Source organism: Bos grunniens, chromosome 3, assembly GCF_055505025.1.
Source record: "Bos grunniens cultivar Pamir isolate PY7600 chromosome 3, Bosgru_T2T1.0, whole genome shotgun sequence".
Lineage (NCBI taxonomy): Eukaryota > Metazoa > Chordata > Mammalia > Artiodactyla > Bovidae > Bos > Bos grunniens.
The window spans coordinates 78954210-78966664 of record NC_141167.1 but is presented as its reverse complement, the minus strand read 5'-3'; the positions used below and the strand labels follow the sequence as shown (position 1 = coordinate 78966664).

The 12455-nt window shown below is 35.5% G+C and overlaps 1 protein-coding gene across 2 annotated transcripts in view; it reads right to left on the bottom strand.

The window, feature by feature from the left end:
- SLC30A7 (solute carrier family 30 member 7) overlaps positions 1-12455 on the bottom strand; it is a 100431-nt gene that overhangs the window by 87357 nt on the left and 619 nt on the right. The window lies entirely within an intron of this gene.

Genomic DNA, 12455 nt, shown 5'->3' with positions numbered 1-12455 from the left:
TTGCAAACACACACACACAAGAATCTTCGACAAAACACTAGCAAATCAAATTCACCAAAAAAAAAAAAAAAGAGAGTACAGACCACAACCCACAACCCACAACCCCAACAATGCAAGGTTGGTTAACTACATGAAAATCAATCAATAAAATACATCATGACGATGGGATGAGAAACAAAAACCACACTATCATCTTAATAGAGGTAGGAAAGTATTTGACAAAACCCAACATTTTTATGATGAAAACATTCAACAAACTTGCAGTAGAGGGAACTTCCTGAACTGATAAATAGCATCTACAAAAAACCCACAGCTAAGATCAGCATCATTATAATGGCCAAAGACTGAATGTGTGAGTGTGTGCTCAGTCGTGTTTAACTATATGCAACCCTTTGGACTGTAACCTGTGAGGCTCCTCTGTCCGTGGGATTTTTTCAGGGGGTGGGTTGCCATTTCTGCCTCCAGGGGATCTTCCTGACCCAGGGATCAAATCCACGTCTCCTGTGTCTCTTGCATTGCAGGCAGACTCTTTACCACTGAACCATCCAGGAAGCCCCAAAGAGTGAATGCTTTCCTCTCAGATTAGGTACAAGATAAAAATGTCCCCTCACCACTTCTATTTAACATTGTACTAGAGAGTATAACAAGGCAGGAAATGAAATAAAAAGCACCTAGACTGGAAGGGAAGGAGTAAAAACTATCTCTATTTGCAAGTGGCATGATCTTATATATGCAAAATCTTAAGGACAATTTAAAAAACTATTAGAACTAATAAATCAATTTGGCAAGGTTGAAGGCTACAAGATCAATATACAAAAATGAATTACATTTTATGCATTAGTGATGCACAAAATGCAATTTAAAAATTTTCCATTTATAATAGCATCAAAAAATACTAAAGAATAAATTTATCAAAAAAAAAAAAAGTGCAAAAGCTACACTCTGGAAACTGTAAATATTGTTTTAAAAAAATAAAGAAGACCTAAATAAATGGAAAGATATCCATGTTTATGGATAAGACAATACTGTTAATATGTCAATACTTCCCCAATTGATCCACAGATTCAATTTATTCTCTATTAAAATCCCAGCTGACCTCTTTGGAGAAACTGACAAGTTGATCTTAAAATTCATATGCAAAAGCAGGAAATCTAGAACAGCCAAAACAATACTGAAAAAAGAAAAGCAAAGTTGGAGAACTCACACTTCCCAATTTCAAAACTTATTATAAAGCTACAGTAATAAAAACAATATGGTACTAGGATAAGAATAAACACACAGATCAATGGAATAGAATTTAGAGTGTCCAACAAATGATGCTGAAACAACTGGATGTCCACATGCAAAAAAAATTATTTTTGACCCTTTCTTCATATTATACACAATAATTAACCTAAAATGGATCAAAGACCTAAACATAAAAGCTAAACTAGCAGTCTCAACCTTTTTGGCACCAGGGACTGGTTTCACAAAGACAACTTTTCCACAGATGGGAAAGGGGTAGGCATGGTTTAGGTGGTAATGAGAACAATGGGGCAGAAGATTCAGGCAGTAATGCGAGCGAAGAGGAGCACAGGGACCCACTCATCTCCTGCTCTGAGCCTGGTTTCTGACAGCCCATGGCCCAGAACAAGTCCAGTGGTTGGGGAACGCTGAGCTAAAGCATTCACAACGTCAGGTTAGGCAATGGTTTCTTAAATATGACATCAGAAGCATAAGTGATAAAAGAAAAAAAGAGGAACACAGACTGAACATCACTGAAATTTTAAAACTTTCATGCTTCAAAGGACAATATCAAGAAATGACAATGTACAAGTGGGAGAAAATATCTGCCAATCATATATCTGACAAAAGGCTTGTATCCAGAATATATGAAGAATTCTTAAAACTCTTCAAAGGCAGAAAATATCCATTTTTTAAAAATGAATAAAGGATCTGAATAGACATTTCTCCAAAGAAGACATGCAAATGGCCATCAGCACTACAAAAGTTACTCAACATCATTAAACCCAAATCAAAATGATGATAAGTAACAACTTCACATCCACTATGATGACCAGAATAAAAAAGTCCTTGTATACCTATGGCTGATTGATGTGGCTGGATGGCAGAAATCAACACAATATTGTAATTATCCTTCAATTAAAAGTAAATAAATTAAGAAAAAGAAGTCCAATAACTACAAGTGTTGATGGAGAAACTGAATTCTTTCATATTGCTGAAATATTATTTGGCAATAAAAATAAATGAAATACTGATACATGCAGAACATGGACTACCCTGGAAGCCATTATGCTAATGAAATAAACCATCACAAAGGATTATACGTAAATTATTCCATTTATATGAAATGTTCAGAACAGGCAAATATATAGAGACAGAAAGTAGATTAGTGATCACCTAAAATTGGGACAGATCAGGGGACAAGGGAATTGGAGGGTGATAGCTAGGGCTTTAAAGCTTCCTTCTGGAATAATACAAGTGTTCCAAAATGGATTGTTGTGATGATTTTACAACTCTATAAATACATTAAAAGCCATTCACCATACAACATAAATCTGAGAATTTTAGGTATTTGAATTGTATTTCAATAAAGCTATTTTTTAAAAAGATATCCGACAATCTAAGGCAAGGTCAGCAAGCTATAGGCCACGGGCTAAATCTGGACCACCATCTATTTTTGTAAATAAAGTTTTGCTGAAACACAGTTATGCTCATTTGTTTATATATCGTCTATGGCTATTTCTGTGCTATAACAGTAGAATTGAGAAACTGTGACAGAGATTTTATGACCCTTAAAGCCTAAAATATTTACTATCTGCTGTCAAGAGGAAAGGTTTTTTATTAACCTCAGGTATAAAGCGAAAAGAACACTATATTGTGGGGTTTACATAAAAGTGAAATGTATGACAGTTAAAGCACAAAAGACAGAATGAAATGGAACTGCATTATTATTAAGTTCTTATAAGATACATGAAGTCACATATTATTTGTGATGTTAAGATTCATACTATACACGCTTTTAAGAAAGACACTGAAAGAGGAGGGTAGGGCAGGAAATCCTTTTGGGCAGAGGACTGTGTACCAACACAAAGCACATGTTCTGCTAGCAAGAAACTCACTTTTACCCAAGACTATCCTCATATATGTGACAGACTTTCACTGTCATGAAGGGAAGAGTAAAAATGTAAAAACAATCAAATGAAAAGCACACCCTCAAGGCCCAGGCTCAAAGGGCCTGCCTAAGACTGAGGCTTTGTCAAGATAATGAATGCCCCTCTGCCCTCACCCCAAACCTCACACAGAGTAAGGATCGATAATCATCTACAGCTTGGCAGGTGAAGGGCACCATGAGCACAAAGACAGAGCTTCTGTGACACATGCATACAAGAATACTGGAAGTGAAAGGCCTAACCAACTAATAGACTGGCAGAGGACACATACCTATTCCTAGTAATAAATACTATTACTTCAATATCTACTGTTCTTTACTCGTAACATCCAGCCTTTGATCAAAAATCTCAAGAAACACAAATAACAGGATGAAAAATAACTAGTAAAGAGATAATGCAGTTAACAGAACCAGACAAAAATATTGACCCAGATATAGGAACTATCAGAACTATAAGTAATAAAGGATCTATGGGAAAGGTGGGGGGAAAAAATTCATGAATCAGTAAGAAATTTCAGCAAAATGGGAAGTACCAAAAAAAAAATTTAACAAAAAATAAGGTGTCAGAGATGAAGAATTCTTCCAACTGGCTTAACCACAGACTGGACAGAGCTGAGCATCATCAGGGAACTTTAAGATAGATCAACAGAAACATTCTGAAAGCAAGCGCATCAGCAGTTCAATCTTTAAAAATAAGAAGTATCAGAATGGTTAAGAGTACTACTTTTGAAGTCGAAGTCAAAGTATCTGGGTTCAAATTCCAGCTCTACCATTTACTAGTTCTGTGACTGTCAACTTGCTTAACTACTTTTGACCTCAATTTAGCACCATTTAAACAGGTAACAGTAAAAAGTGTTATAATTGTTATAACTGAATTATAGTTATGCAACATATTACAGTGCCTGTCACACTAAACCCACATCGATATTCCCATTATTTCTATTACTATTAATATTAGTATTAATATCTAGTATTCCCAGCATGATCCATAGCTCTTAATATTTGGATATATGTCAGAGCCTTCTTCAGTTGTAACTGCTACAAACTAAAAGTCAAAAACCTTCACTGAAGTAGAAAAAGCAGTTTTTAAATTTCCTTGTAATTTAGGATAATTATAAACTTAGAAACTGAAGTAAAGCATATTACTCACCCACACAGAAAAGAACAAAAATTTACAAGTTCCTCAAAAATCATTTTGAAAAATGTCTTAAATTTTATCATGAACCTTGTATATTTTATTCAAATATACAGAGATGCATAAAATAGTTTTAAGTACTGTCTATACTTACCTGAAACCCAACTCAAAGCAGAACAAGAATGAGTGAACAAATGAAAAGGCTGAATGAGAAAATCAATACCTGAGGAGGACAAAGTAAGGTTCTTGCCAATCAAGTAAGCCTCTCAGATTTATAGTTATTTTAAGATTTTTCCTTGAACAGATCACTTGAAACTACACACTTGACCCTTAACACTAAAAATAATAATTTAAATTTTGAGGCACGAAGACCCATTTGAAGAAAATCTTTGTAATGTGTTACAAAATCAATAAAGATTGTTTATGATTTTGCTTTCTATGTTCTGATATGATATAGTAAGTTATTTTTTAAATTTGGTTTCAAAAAACTCTCTCTATTCTGATAAAACAATACAGTTGACAATGAAAATTTTTACCCACTCTGCCTTGATTTCATGAGATTTTATAACTAAATTCAAAAGTCAGTTTCAGTAACAACAGTAGTCTACATATTTAACTTCCCTGGTGGCTCAGACAGTAAAGCATCTGCCTACAATGCGGGAGACCCAGGTTCTATCCCTGGGTGGGGAAGATCCTCTGGAGAAGGAAATGGCAACTACTCCAGTACTCTTGCCTGGAAAATCCCATGGGAGGAGCCTGGTGGGCTACACAGTCCATGGGGTTGCAAAGAGTCAGACACGACTGAGCGACTTTACTTCACTTCTCATATTTAACAGGTTTATTTTTCCTCTCTGTATATAGTTTTAAATGTTTTTATTTCTTAATTGGAGGGTTTTATTGTATATATGACTTTTATTCTAAATAACTGTAAATTAGTTATAGAAGAAGGCAAGGTATTTATGCTAAATAAATATAAACTTTAAAATTCACTGATTTATTGATCTACACACACATATATATATATATATATATATATATACACAAACACTAAAATCTTGTTATGGGTTGAACTGTATTCTCCCCCAAATTTCTAAGTTGAAGTTTTACATCTCCAGTAACTCAGAATGTGACTTTATTTGGAAATAGGGTCACTGCAGACATAATTTGTAGAGATTAAGTCAGTCAGGTGGGCCCAAATCCAATATGTCTGCTCTGCTTATAAAATGGGACATCTGCAGACAGACATGTACACAGGGAGACGGCCAAGTAGAGATAAGGCAGAGATCAGGTGATGCTTAGACAAGCCAAGGAACACAAAAGACTGCCAGCAAAGCAACCGACCTCATCGACCTCAGAAGGAACCAATCCTGACAATACCTTAGTCTCTGACTTTTAGGCTCCAGAACTATAAGACAACAAATTTTTGTTGTTTAAGTCACCCAGCCTGTGGTACTTTGTTACAGCTGCCCTAGAAAATTAATATACACCATCTCTTTTATAACAGATTTATTTATATTTGGTGTCAATAGACACCAAAGACTGCCTCAATAGTGGGAAAAAAATGATAAACCTCTTCTGTATAAAGGAGGAATACAGATTCCTTTAGATTCCTCTGATAGAGGAATCAGATTCCTTTCCAACAATTAAATGTAGTGTGGCAGTTTTAATACTCATCAAAATGATATAATTTTATTTAAATTTTAAATAAATTTGTCATTAAAATGGTTTTTTTCCCAACATTTCATAAAATATGATTCTACCTGAAAAAAATACTCCCTCTTTTGAGGTGGCAGAACATGATGTTCTCTTAAAGCACTGTGATTATGAGAGCGTGAACCCCAATCGTGAGAATTACTTAGTTGCATCTATGTAGGCAAACTCATGTGAAATAGTCTGCTTCTAGCTCTCTGCTCACTTATCATATATTAAACCAGTGTTCATAAGGAATGTCAATTTTACTGCTTATCTTCAATCAGCAAATGTTTCTGATTATGAATTATCACTTAAACTACCTGGCACAAAATCCTTAGAAAATAAAGGTAGCATAGAGAATTCTTAAGGCTATATGATTTACACACAAAATGTAACTTGATTTAAAAAACTGGTTGCTAAAAGCAGCATACTTGTTTTTGGCTCTGGTCTTTAAACACTAAATATTAAAGTGTATTTTTAAACTTTGTTTAAGTGACCACGTTCTACAGGTATTTTAATAAAGAAAACTTCTTAAGATATAAAAATGGAAACATGATCACTAAAGCAAAATATAACAAATGTGAACAGAACATCTGGCCAAAGAGACTTATGAAAGGGATTTTATCTAAGGCTTATTGAAGGAAAAGACAAAGAAAGAAAGAACCGATAAACTGAGACTTAAGAGACATATCAATCAAATACCATGCTGCTGCTGCTGCTGCTGCTGCTAAGTCGCTTTAGTTGTGTTCAACTCTGTGCAACCCCATAGACCGCAGCCCACCAGGCTCCCCCATCCCTGGGATTCTCCAGGCAAGAACACTGGAGTGGGTTGCCATGTCCTTCTCCAATGCATGAAAGTGAAAAGTGAAAGTGAAGTCGCTCAGTCGTGTCCAACTCTTAGCGACCTCATGGACTGCAGCCCATCAGGCTCCTCCGTCCATGGGATTTTCCAGGCAAGAGTACTGGAGTGGGGTGCCATTGCCTTCTCCGTCAAATACCATAGATCTTGTTTAAATTCTGATTTGTAAAACCAACTTCAAACAGAATTTGAGACAATAAGGGACATATGAACACTCACTCACTAGACATTTGATATTAATAAATTATGTATTTTTATAGGTAAGAATAGCATTGAAGTGAAGTGAAAGTTGCTCAGTGTGTCCAAGTCTTTGTGAACCCATGGACTGTAGCCCACCAGGCTCCTCTGTCCATGAATTCTCCAGGCCAGAATACTGGAGTAGGTAGCCATTCCCTTCTCCAGGGAATCTTCCCTACCCAGAGATTGAATCCGGGTCTCCCGCAATGCAGCTGGATTCTTTACCATCTGAGCCACTAGGGAAGTCCAAGAATACTGGAGTGGGTAACCTATTTCTCCAGCGGATCTTCCAACCCAGGAATCGAACCGGGGTCTTCTACATGGCAGGTGGATTCTTTACCAGCTGAACTACCAGGAAGTCCAAGAATAGCAATTGGATTATAGTAAAAATGGGGACTCTTATCTTTTAGACCCAATTGAAGTAGTTATTGATATGTAAGAAATCATACTGTAGCTGGTATCCACATTAAAACAATTCAATGGTGACAGATACAACAGATGAAACAAAACAGGCCACATGTTAATAAACATTAAAGGTGGGTGACAGAGACATGAGGTCCACTGAACTCTCTTTTACATACATTTTCCATAATAAAAAATTTAAAGGTCTATAGGTAACTAAGCTAACAGCATATTTATAGTGGCTGTTAGAGATTAACTTGAAATTGAACACAGGGAATCATCAACTTGAGTTCCATGAGATGGAAAGGGGGAAACTATTTACTATCAATTAATTAGCAAGAAAACAGAAAATCCTTAGAATCCTGATATTTGTGTAAGTTGTTAAACTAATGAGAGTTATGGCAAAAAACCCACAACTCCACTACATTCCATATAACCCCTTCCTGTAAGGTAGAATTCTCAGCAAAATGGAAGAGGAATCTATGTTTTTAAAGTTTAAAAAAAAAAAGACAGAAAAGCAAAAGAAGTCATCACTGTAACCTGGTAAGTAATGTCTTTTCAGAAGGTAAAAGTCGATAAAAATTCAAGATATTTAAAATCTTTAATGCCATAGAAAAAATGTTACTAGTGCAAGCATTTTACCAAGGAATTACTTTACAAACATATGCTGTGACCTATTACACAGAAGTAGGACAGAAACAGTGATTAGTAGGGCCTAAAACATTTCTTAAACAAGTAATTACTTTGCTAATACAAAGACATTTATCTTTAGAGTTAGATGAGTTTCCTCTATGCCTAAGAGGAAAATGGTTGTTAACAGCTTTGGTAGAAAATATCATTGAAAATTAAAAATTCAAACAGTGAGGTAAACATAAAATAGAAGAGCATTAAAACAACAACAAAAAAAGGCAAACTATATTAAGATACTAGGGGAAAAAAATCACTGTATAGTAGAAAATACTTGGGTAACTGATGCTTCTAAGCTCTTCTACTACTCTGGAAAGTAGAAAACTCCTTGGGCCTTTTATACTATTCCACCTGTAGAAGAGTTCCCACTTTCTGAGCCTACATATTTCCTTTCATCATTGGTAAAAAAAGTCATGACTTTCAGAATACCTGGTTGATTGGAAAAAAGATGACATTTGCAACTAGACATGAACAATGCGATAAAGGTTTAGCCACTGAAATACTGGTGAAGAGTGTTGTGTGCCAGTGTCCAAAAAAGTCTCCTAGGAGTATAGTCAATTCTGAAGCAGTGCCACTAGGTAGGTATGTGGAGCAGAGGCTTTCTAATACATTGTTGAACTTATACGATGTGAGGATACACCGCGAGTGCCACATCCCAAGTAAAAAGGAACCCAAGGAGGGCAGAGTGCACCTTCATTTAAAACATCAACAACCTTAGAATCAACGCCTTAACAAAATGGGGATTAGAGACCCTGCTGTCAGGAGGATGATCATTCAGCAGAAGAAATGGTCTTGAGACTGAGCTGCCTTGCTTATTCACACGCCATTCTCAACAGAGCATTCTCAACCAAGGAGATGCTGTTAGAGTGTCAGTCAGATCATCTCTCACTTCTTCACAACCTTCCCCTGGCTGTGCATCTCATACACAATAAAATTCAAAATCTTTCCTCTGGCCTATAAGACCCTACAAATCTGCTTCCTTGCAACCCCCTCCTCCTCTGTCATTGACTGTCACTGCCCAGGAGAGCATGTTCTCATGTCCCTAGCTTGAAAGTTGCAGTGAATCTCAAAGTCACTGCAGTTAGAGGCTGTTAGCACACTGTGATCTTTTCAACAGTTCCTTTCTTGCAGAAGATCTGAGTGGCTCATTCCCATGGCTGCCAGAATTGGCCAGGCTGAATTAATCAAACTCAAAGAGCAGATATTTTACCACCTAAGTTTTTTAATTTTAGTCATCATACATATTCGCTAATCTATTCTCCCATAAATTCAACTTAATTGGGATAAAAAATCTTTTAATTATTAAAAATATAGATTATTAACTTTTTTGAGAAATTAATTTGCAAAAAAAAAAAAAAAGACACTGTACATACTTTTTATCTCTTTTTGTCTGCATTCTGGATATTCTGCTGCTAGGGATGGCTGGAACTGTAATAGCCATTTTGGAAATAAAATTTTATTTTCCTCAGGCAGTCACTAATTTGGGGTTTTCCTAAAACTGAAGAAAGAATTTAATCCTAGATAGTACAAAACCACATTGTTATATATACTATACTACCTCAAGATTACTCAACAGTAAATAAGTAAATGAAAATAAAATGCTAGAAAGAAAAGAACCATAGAAGAAAAGATACATATGGTATTCCTACCATTTTGCTACAAATAACAGAGAAAGAAGGGGCTTAATGTTCTTCCCCGCAACCCTGCCCCAAACAGCATAGTTACCAGGGTTAGTATTGGTAGACTAAATCCATATATTCATTATCCCTTTGTTCTTTCATTCAGCAAACATGTATTAAACATATTATGTGCCATGTAGTAAGGTGCCTGAATAAGATAGAAAAGATTCCACTTTAATAACATTTACATTCTAGTGCAAAGGTAAAAAGTACTAGATATTTAATAAGGGAAAATATACAAAGAGCTTAGCTGTTCTCCACTGATGACACAGTCTCATTATCAAAAATACAAATCAACTAAAATTAAGTTCTTATTTAAAATGAAGGTGCTGAATCAGAACCAAAACTATTTAACATTCATTCCAATGAAGTCAAATGTTTCTATGAACCTTTATTCATGAAGAGAAAGTGTGTTTTATCTATCTTTTAATTCCATAATGGAAAAAACTTTTGACATCTCATAACATCTTGAAACTACTTTTACAGAACACAAAGGAACACAGAAATGACTATGACAAAAACAGAAAACAAGTTTTGGTAAGGAATTTACTCAAGGAACTTAAAATCTAATTGAACCTTCAGGAACAGAGATAATTTAGTCATGTAAAGAAACTGCTAATCAGTCTACAAAGGGGCTCCAAATTTGTGGTGTCTAAATAAGACAAAAAGTCAGATTATGAAAAGGCCCAAGCAACTTCTAGGTCCACTAAGGCTTCAACAGAAACACATTTGTACTCCCAGTCAAGTGATAAAAATAAATGATTGTGGGCGTGGAGGTTAACATAGTAATGCATACCCTCTAATTAATCTAGGCATGACAGACAGTAGTTCAGAGCTAGATTGCAAAGATACAACACAAAGAAGGGAGTAAACTGAGAAGAGGCTTAAAGTCAAAAGAACAAGCCACCTAAAGGCAGAACAAGCCATGCACCATTGATGTTTTCTTTATATCCTGATGAATACTGACTAATCGCCTAGAAAACAATGGTCCCAGTGATTTCCTCAACAGATCTCTACAGATCAAAAGAATTACTATATACCTAACTTTCCATAGACAGGTGGTTTAGGTACTTCAAATATGAATCACTTGAATAAGACATCTCACTTAGTAATTTATGCAATGGAAGGCCACAGTGAAATGTACTGTAATATAACATAACTATAGCAAAACTGTACACAGGCAAACCAAGATAGACCCTTGACAATAGCCAGCACATACGCCACAATATGGCATAACTTAGGAAGAGGAAAATGTAAAACATAAATATTGCATATTTATATGTAATAGAACATATTTATTATATCATATATGTAATATTACATATTTATAATAAAGTACGGTTATTTCAATACAAACTAAGACGATACAATGCTTTTAACATGTACAACATATCAAAGGGTATTAATATTACAGGACACATATATCTGATCCCCAAATGATTAAAAAGGGTTATTACATACATTGAGATTTTATTATGTTTCAATATGCCTTTTACATTTGAGTGGTGACTAAACCAGTAACTGGAATAATCTGCTGAGTAGTTCTGATAAAATTAAATTGACATTTGAATTTAAAAGTCTACTGTTTCATATAAAAGTATACATGTCACAAAAACTGGTGGTATCACCTAATGTCATTGTTCAATCTCAATAAAGACCAAAAACACCAATTCTCTCTGAAAATGGACCTTAAAGGATAAGAGACTTAGTTTATTAAATTAATAGAAAATTAAGCATAGATGGCATAGGTTCTTAAATTTGGGGTCCAAGATCTATTTCAAGGAATCCAAGAAAAAACTGAAATTTTATATAAAATTTTGAAATGTTGGCTATTATAAGACAAGTATGATATTTAAAGAAGAATCAATACACCTAGAAGTGAGATGATCTTTTCCTTAGCCCAACAATTTTACTAGACCTTAAGCATTCAACTGCAAACACCTGGATAACATTAGTGCATTTCCACAGAGTTACACTGGATAGACCTCTTCCCAAAGCAGTTAAAAACAAAAACAAAAAGAATCAAAGGTGACACCAAAAACCACCAACTCAAGAGATGAAAAGCTTTTAGAAAACTATGTGGGATCTTTAAGCACAGTCAAGACCAAAAGAAAACCTTGAGAGTTTCAGCATAAAAGTAAAGAGAATGAAGCATGTTTCTCCAGATATCTCCTTTATAAACCTCTCCCTCGTTTCAAGAACTAGTATTAAATTAAGTATAAGATGTCAGGTATTCTCTCCCACAATTTTAATGGTCAATTCCTAATACCACTACCCCCACAGAACGGGAAGAAAAAGATTTCTCCCAATTCCAAGAAAGTGGGCAAAGCTCAGGTGTGCAAAAACAAAAGACTCTCTCCATCTGTCAAAATGAGGAGGGGACTTGTCACCCTGGTTTGAAGGAGTCGGGGGTGGGGGTGCTTGGCGAAAGAGGCGGGGACCTAAATCTTAACTGCTGCACGTGATGGCCTCGGCTCTTAAGAAATGTAACCGTGCCAGACTGGTGTGGATATGAAAAAGCAACTGAGTGGCATAGGTGGTGGCAAAGGCAAAACCTGAGCCTCCGGTGAAGAGCTACGTGGCACTAAGCAA